Source organism: Jatropha curcas, chromosome 8 (assembly GCF_041381405.1).
Source record: "Jatropha curcas cultivar XTBG-Jc1 chromosome 8, XTBG_Jcur_1.0, whole genome shotgun sequence".
NCBI classification, from domain to species: Eukaryota; Viridiplantae; Streptophyta; class Magnoliopsida; order Malpighiales; family Euphorbiaceae; genus Jatropha; species Jatropha curcas.
In genome coordinates this window covers 22,520,222-22,529,167 of record NC_143158.1, presented here as the reverse complement: position 1 = coordinate 22,529,167, position 8,946 = coordinate 22,520,222, and the positions used below count along the sequence as shown (strand labels likewise).

Below are 8,946 nucleotides of genomic sequence, written 5' to 3'. Positions count from 1 at the left end.
TTTAGTGCATTTATCGCACTAAATTGCGCAGGGAGGTTGATGATACACTCATTTGGTTTCCTTCATCTAATGGACTATTTATAATCAAGTCCTGTAATTGGCTTCCAAATGAACCTCCCTCAGATTCAGCTTTTGTGGTTAGGAAATTGCACCACCAAAAGTATAACTTCTTTTTTGGCTTATCCTGCATGATGCTATAAAATCCAAATCTTCTCTTGCTTCCAAAGGTAAATTTCAGAAATCAATGTTGGGTGCTCTTTGTGTCACTTTGATATGGAACCTACATCCCACATTTTTCTTTTCTGTCCCTTTGCATGGAGAATTTTAGTGTAAGTGCTTAGCTTGGAGAGGTTGTAATTTTTGCTTGCTTGGGAATTTAAGTGATTTTTTCCTCCAATAGCCTTTACTTGCCTCGGGTCGATTTCAGTCAAAATTTTTGAAAGCGGTATTTTTTTTCTATTTTATGGACAATTTGGCTTGAGCAGAATAACTCTATTTTCCGTTCTTCTCAATCCCAACCTACGAAGATTTTTTTCTATTAATTTATCGTGCCTTTGTATGGGTTAAATCCTCAATGCCTGAATTCCCTTAGGCCTTAGAGCATGTAATTTCTTCAAATTTGACAATCTTACACTGGAGCTATTCTAAACCTACAAAAAGCCCCTCTTTCTGTTCACCACCACCTGTCAACTCTCTTAAATGGAACGTTGATGGGTCTTCCTTAGATAAACTAGGCCCATCAAGTGTTGGTGGAGTTTTAAGGAACCATTTAGAATATGTCCCTGTGGTTTTTTTTTATGCTCAACTAGTGTGAAAGATTCTGGTAGGTGTTATTTTTATAGTATTTTTAATATAGTTTTTATTAGGATTTTTAGCATTTTTAATTACTCTAATTAGTTTTTATTTATGTTTTACAATAAAACTTTCTTGAATTATATTTCACTTGATTTTGAAAAATTTTGCAAGATTTTTATAGGAAACTAGCCAAAAATGCAAGAGAAGATGTAACACCCACCGACCAATCCCAGAGAACCAGACGGTGGATGCTACAATCGGTGCCGGAGCACCATCTTATGTCACTATAAAAGCTAGATCACAAATTAGAAGTGGTTAAATTTTCAGAAGGAGGCAAGTAATTACCAGTTTTTTTTTTATTAATTTTTATTTTATTTACAAAAATAATGTTTAAGAAAATTCCTAAGAAAATTTCGCAAGAGTTTCCCCTAAAAATGTACTTGCCACAAAGAAAATATACACACTTCCATTTTTTTTTTAAACCCCCAAACCTCCAATTCAACAACATACTACAAGCACTTCTAAATATCCATCAACATACGCCTAATATTCGAAACACATTCTTTTCAAGGAATCTCTAATCATCATACACCAAAAATATAATAAGGTGTTATTTCTTTAAATAATCATAACTCTTAATACATGACAAACTTATTATATCCAACGTTCACAACACAATATTTATATACATGCCAAAAATCACCATTTACAAAATATCCTACCCAAGATGTGATATCTACTCTGATGCTCGTCCTTTGGTCTTGAAGAACACCCTCCGCTCCTAACCTGCGCGTAATAAAAATCAACGCGCTGAGTGGAAGACTCAGTGGTGCTAAATAACCAACAATTTAATTAACAATAGCCAAGGCAAAACTTAAATTACTCAACTATATAAATACCGAAATCGCATTCATTTAATTCAAATACTTTGAAAGCAATGAGAAGATTATAAATACAAATATGTCTTCATTCTTTTATAGCAACAATAAAATTTCATTTTTCATTAAGGCTCATACTCATACAGAATGAACATAAGCAGATTTGATCGTGGCCTATGTTAGCGCCACCCCCATCACATACTCGTGGCCTATGAAAGCACCACCATGGCCTATGAAAGCACCACCCCCATCACACAATCGTGGCCTATGAAAGCACCACCCATCACACAAATAAGCGCGTCCGCCTATTTATAAGGGCTGATAACCCTAGCATATGATCATAGCTTCACAATAAGAAAATCCATCTCATCATACTACGTCTCAATCATGCATAGTAGAGCCTAAATCAAAAGCATTCTTTCACAAAAGCAATATTTCTTAATCAAAACCTCTTCATTTAGTACTCATCAGTTCAAATATTTTACTCAAAACACTATAAATGTATATATACTTAATATAATATAAAAGTACATAAATCAAGAACTTTTCAGCATTGTTATAAACTTGACCTTTGCTGGGTTTTTAACACATAATTTGAGTTATGGGTCTCCAAATTGAATAAAATTAGATTCATTAGAAATCTAAGACAAAATGCTACAAATGTTCAGAAGGGACCACAGCCCAGATCAAAGAGTAAGATAGCAAACAAAAGCTCAGAACACAGACCAACAGATCAGACCTGATTCAGCAGAACCAAGTCCAATGTTTCTTGAATTCCTACTTCACCAAACACTCAAATGAAACCAATCCAGAACGAGAGAATTCTCAAGACACAGGACAACAACTTTTATGAATAACAAAGAACCTAATCATGTCATTATAGTGGTCAAAATGGGCAATGATTTCGGATATACTGGTAAGACACCATAACAGAACCAGTTTTGGTATTTAAATCATAAGTTGAGCTATAAGTACTGGAATTAGACATAAAAATATGTTTTGGAAAGCTAAGAAATAGAGCTGAAACTTTCATGAAGAAGTCAGAAACAGATGGGGAGTATAAAGGGGTCGAAAATGAGTTCTAATCTCACGGCAGAACATATTCAGCAAGTTAACCAATACATACAAAATTCCCAAAATTCATTCAAAAGCCTAACCATGTAAAAACAACTTAAACAAGTGAAAGTATAATTGCACTAACCTTCAAACCAAGCTTTAACAAGCTCAAGCTTTGGTCTTGCCCTTATCCTTGGTGGAAGGCTCTCCACCCTCTACATGTAAGACACTCAAAATCAAACAAAGAAAACACAAACAAAAGAAGAAGTGGAGCATGATTTAGCATGTATATGCTAAAGAAAACTCTAAACCCCAACATAAATACCTTATCCAAAATCACTTACCAAGTAGGGAAAATCACCAAATTCCTTGAAATTAGTCACCAAATATTACTTCTCTAGCTTCAATCTCTAATATGTCTTAATTAACTCAAGTTGTATGGGTGATTTTGATGTGTTTACTAAGGAAAAATTGAAGAAGAAGAAGAAGAAGAAGAAGAAGAAGAAGAAGAAGACGTAGGAAAAGAAGAAAAAGGATAGTGTTGCCCAAATAATGGAGGTGATAATGATTTACTCCATAAAAATTGGATGGCTAGGATTGAATGTAAATCTAATCTAATGGCTACAAATATTCTCCAAATTAAATTCCTTCAAAATATTATGTAACACAACAAAATTCTCAAATTTACTCCATAAAAATAATTCTTCGAAGTTCCTTAATTAATCTAACACCATTTCAAATTTCATCCACACAACTATTGCCTCTAATTTCCTTCATTAATATCACACCTTAAGTCACTACGCACTAATTCTCTAAAATTCTCCAAAAATATTCATTACTTACTTTCTACCCATACAACCCATGCATGCATGCTCCAAAAATGTGATAGAACCTATTACCTATATATAATAATTTTTCTGGACCAAAATAATACCGACTCCCGGACCGATAGTACTATTCACAGACAGATAAACTACTATTGCAACACAGGAAAAATAGGGCGTTACAGCTCTTTCCCCCTTAAAGAATTTCGTCCTCGAAATTCACCTGAATTAAATAACTGAGGATGCTGTTGTCTCATAATGTCTTCACTTTCCCATGTAGCTTCCTCGGTCTTATGGTTTCTCCAAAGAACCTTTACCAAAGGAATTCTCTTATTCCTTAGCTCCTTGACTTCCCTAGCAAGTATCCTCACTGGTTCTTCCTCATAAGTTAAATCTTGATCAATAGTAATAGATTCCACTGCTATCACATGTGATGGGTCGGACCGATACCTTCTCAACATAGATACGTGGAAAACATTATGTATCCTGTCCAGGTCTGGTGGTAAAGCTAGTCTATAGGCTAATGGACCCACACGCTCAATAATCTCATATGAATTCGACAAGTCGAATGTACTTCTCCCAACTACCCTCAAACTCAATAACACAAGCTCGTAACATATCCTCCAAAATCTGAATAACCCGCTCTGACTGACCATCTGTCTGAGGATGAAAAGCTGTACTATTGCAACACAGGAAAAATAGGGCGTTACAGAAGATCAATTGTCAAAGACTTCCAGTAACTAGCACCCCCAGGGTGTGCTACCTAGCACCCCCATACTACTCTGCAAGAGTTCAACTTGAGCCGGAATTTCATATTAAGCTCGTGCTACCCATATGAAGATATTGTGGGATGTACCTTATTAAAGCTGAAGTCCTATTTAGACGCTGGGAGAGTCTTAATTGAGAAGAAATACAAAGTCTAAATATTTTCCTATTTCCAAAAGATTTTTTTACTTAATAAAGATTCACTTTCCTAAACGAACACGAAGATATTCCAGAAAATCTATATAAAGAGAGAGACTAGCCATGATTGGGGGCGAATCTATTCATTCTATATTCCATCTCTTGTTTTATTGTTTTCTACATAATTTTCTCTCTCTTTAAGACTTCAAGTATTCAAGTTGGTGTCAAGATTCAAGAAAGCCGCTCAAGCCAATCGTTGACTAGTTTTTATTTCTAAACTCTCTTCTTGTTTTATTTTCAATATTCATGTTGATTATGAGATTATTTTTAAGTTTTAATTGAGTTTGATTTAATTACTATGTCGAACTAAATTCATATACTAGGGATATGATGTAGCTTTCGATTCTAATTTATAATATTAGATTTGTTTTTCCTTGTTCATGATATAATTTATTATTGAACTTAATGCGTCCAGGCAGAGTTTCTCTCTTGGATTGATTTATTTCATTAATCACTATCGAGAGAAGGGTTTTTGATATGAAAAAACGTAATAAATTATATGAGACTAATAACTTGATGCAGAAGCTATATGATTTGACTCATGGGGGTTTTCATAAGTTAACGACCTTAGGTTATGAATTCACAAACAAACCATTAAACTTGGTGATTCAATTCATGTTTGATTGCGCTATTGGAAGATAAGTAATTGTTAAAATCTTTGTGATTAAAGTAACTATTGTGTTTCCTAGTTTAGGTTTATTCCTAATTAGTGTAAAAATTGTGTTTCCTAGTTTAGGTTTATTTCTATTTAGATTACTTCTTATATTGGAATAATTTTTTGTATATATATAGCGGAGTAGAGGTTGAAAAATATAACACAATTGAAAGAAATAGAACACATTCTTTCCTTTAATTTCTACAGTAATTAGACCGGGTTAAAATAGCTAACAATACATCGGAAGAGCTTGTTAGTGATTTTAGGGTTGTTTCCCCTACTTGAATAATTAAAATTGATTATCAAATTAATAGAATAAATCGGATAGAATTGTTAAGTCAAAATCCCTAATAGCTTTTAACCCTTGATTTCTTTTCAACAATTACTTGTTTGAGTTCTTTTTAATCACTTTGTTTTATTCTTTCAATTTAATTTCTTAATATTAGGTTAACACCATTTTGGTACTTAGCAATCCTCGTGGAAACGATATTCTACTCACTCTTTATTACTTGTTTGCGATTTCGTACACTTACAAAAAAGAAGCCTGTCAAGTTTTTGGCGCCGTTATCGGGAATTGGCATTACTAATATCAATACCAATGCTGCAAAGGTTTTAACAATTTTGAGAGCCCTCAATTTCTCTTATATGGAAGGTTTGTGTAATTCTAATCTAATCATCGAGTCGGACTCCTCCAATGCTATTTCTTGGGTCACTTGTGCTTCTGCCACTCCTTGGACTCTTTAGGACGAGATTCACGACATCTGGGCTCTATCTTCCAAGTTTGTTAAAGTGGATTTTCTACATATTCCCTGATCTGCAAATGCGTTTGCTGACTGTCTAGCAAAATAGGTTATCTCCCATGCAATTGACTTTTTCGCAAACCTTTCTCCTTCTGTGCAACCTTCGATGTGAATAGTTGCCTCTGCTTCAGTTTTGGCGTTGCTGGGATCTGTTATTGGTTCACTGCTAAGCTTGCTTGTTTCGTTTGTTTATGTTTTGCTTGTTTGGGCATACTCTGAGGTGCTGAGATTGCTTTTGATTATAGTTTTTCAGCTATCCTGTTTTTCCTAGTCACAATGAGATTGTTTTTGTTGCCCAAGACGCTCATGTGTGTAAATACTTTTCTCTACCTTTTAATAATATTGATCCTCGCTTATCCAAAAAAAAAAAAAAAAAAAAAAATTGGCATGTATAATTTAAGACTATTGGAGAATGTACTTATTATGAGATCTACGTGTGGAATTTGTATTAGAAGCTTGTATAAGTTTATTAATTATGGGTTGTGAAATATTAAGTTGTGAAAATGAAATTCAAGTTACTTATGTATAAATGGTTATGGAAATTGCTTTGAAGAATATTTATGACTATGAGTGTCTTATGAGAATGATACGGTTGTTAATGAATAAAAGGGCATATGCATGTATAATAATTGAGATTGAATTGAATCTGATTATATTGGAGTTGTTGGTTGAGGATTTTGAATTATGAGTATTTTGAATTCCAGGTTTTTAATAAGTCCAGTTTTTAGGGGAGACTCTTACAATTTTTCTGTAAGATTTTCCAAAATATTTTCTAAGTTAAAATTTAAGACTTACTGGACTAGTGAATGCTTAATCACTCTTAATTCATATATTAGTTTTAGGTATAATCGGTTAGCTAGAACGGTGCCTCTTGCACCGAATGTGGCATCCACCGTCTAATTCTTCAGGACCAGGCAGTGAGTGTTACAAAATTTTTTTTAGGAAAATACTTTTTATTTTTTATCTTAATTAGTTGTATGATTTCGAGTATGTTTAATAATAATTTCTTCAACTTGTCTCTATAACTTTTATGCTTAAGAATGAAAGATCAATATTTATTATTATTATTATTGTTATTATTATTATTTTGCCTTTTTTTTTATCTGTTTTGCTTGTTAGGATAGAAGATTAAAAAGAAATCACTTGTTAGGATAGAAGATTAAAAAGAAATCACTTAACTATTGAAGTTATATAAGAAAGTAAACATTTACATAATTGATTTACAAGGAAAAGAAAATAAACATTAAATTCAATAAATATATTTAAAATAACAAATGAAGTTAATAAGATAACATCTAATAAACTAAATTAAATTTGGTTCATTCAGAGAATCCAACTATTCAAAAAATCTAATAAGTTAAAAAAAAATACATTTAATAAATTAAAAGAAATTTAGATATCTTATCAATTATATTTAACATGATATTCTTCTTTAAATTCTAATTTTATTCTCTAAATATTAAAAAATTATATCTAATAATTATATTTTAAAATTAATATCCATTTATAGTAATATCTACATCTATATTTTAATTTGAATTTTAAATTTTTTTTATTGGATCACTTAAGATAGGTTAAAAATTATTACTTTCTCACAAAAAAGTTAAAAATTATTACTTATTTAAAATAATTATCTATATTTATATTGATTTTTTTTTTGTTTTTTTTAGAATGAAAAATTGCCTTGAATTAATAAGATTCAAACAGAACAAGAGGAACAATAGAAGAAGGGACTTCTTTTATCCACACAGAGGAGTCAAAAGAAAATGGTGCATGTTTAGACAACTCGTGTGCCACCTGGTTGCCACCTCTACGCACACGGACAAAACTAAAATGAGTAAAACTAGAAATCAAACTAAACAAAGATAAAAACATAGTCCCATAATATGTACCAGGGACATATAGAGAGCAAACAAGGTGTACAATAGCCAGTGCATCAGAATCAAGGATGATAGAATAGAACCCTGCTCTAACATAGATCGTAGACCGAATACAGCAACTTCAACCTCTGCATGATCAGCGAATAAGTTCAGCGGTAACCTACAACTACCAGTAGCTACACTTCCCCCCTGTGGTTTTTAGCCACGAAACCGAGACCACAACCTTGCCCATTAAAGACAGAAGCATCAGTGTTTACCTTCACCAAGTGAGGATGAGGAGGGGCCCACTTATTAATAATCTAAGACACTGAAACCTGTGGGATCGAGGAATCATTTGCAGCAAGAAAGTCATGGAGGCACCCCAGTCCCATAGAAACATTTTGCGACTCAGAGAGTTGCTTGCTCTGAAATAATTTTGCATTACGAGCTTTCCAAATTGACCATAGAACTTCCACTCGTTCATTCGCAAAGGACTTGAGCAAATTGAAGAACCATTCCATAAAAGACAAATCAGGCGACAAAGAGATATCAAGACGCAGTGGGCACGACCGCCAAATGAGACTAGCAACAACACAATCCCTCAGAATGTGAACCACAGACTCAGAACTGTTACCACAAATAGGATAGGCTGGGTCAATATCCATTTCTCGAACCGAAAGCTGATGTTTGCAAGCTCGAAAGACCAGATGCTTCACTTTTGCAGGAACACGTTGCTTCCATAGCTCACTCCATACACCATCAGATCTGCCTTAAGAAGAAAAGCCTTGCATATGAGCCTGGAACTCCAGAAAATAAAGATGGTAGCCAGATTTAACTGAATATTGGCCATCCTTAGAGAGGGACCAAATTAAAGAGTCTCGACGCCTATGAATATAAAGGGGAATAGAGAAAATCTGCATAGCATCCTGTGGTGAAAAAATAGCATTAACAAGATTAGAATTCTAGGACAATGAATCAAAATTAATGATTCTTTTAACAGTAGCATTCTCATGTAGGAGATAAACCGGAGACGACACTTGATGATTCAAGCCACTAGGCAGCCACTTATCCCTTCAAATACCAATATCAGCACCATTACCAACACGCCATCTACTA

At 33.5% G+C, this 8,946-nt stretch overlaps 1 long non-coding RNA gene across 1 annotated transcript; it reads right to left on the bottom strand.

Annotated features, from left to right (window-relative positions):
- Nucleotides 1-1,382: 1,382 nt before the first annotated feature.
- Nucleotides 1,383-3,040, bottom strand: LOC149494343 (uncharacterized). Its single transcript, XR_016322233.1, has 2 exons — nucleotides 2,875-3,040; nucleotides 1,383-1,581 (listed from the first exon to the last, which is right to left on the bottom strand). It is a non-coding gene; the product is annotated as an uncharacterized LOC149494343 (long non-coding RNA).
- Nucleotides 3,041-8,946: the final 5,906 nt, after the last annotated feature.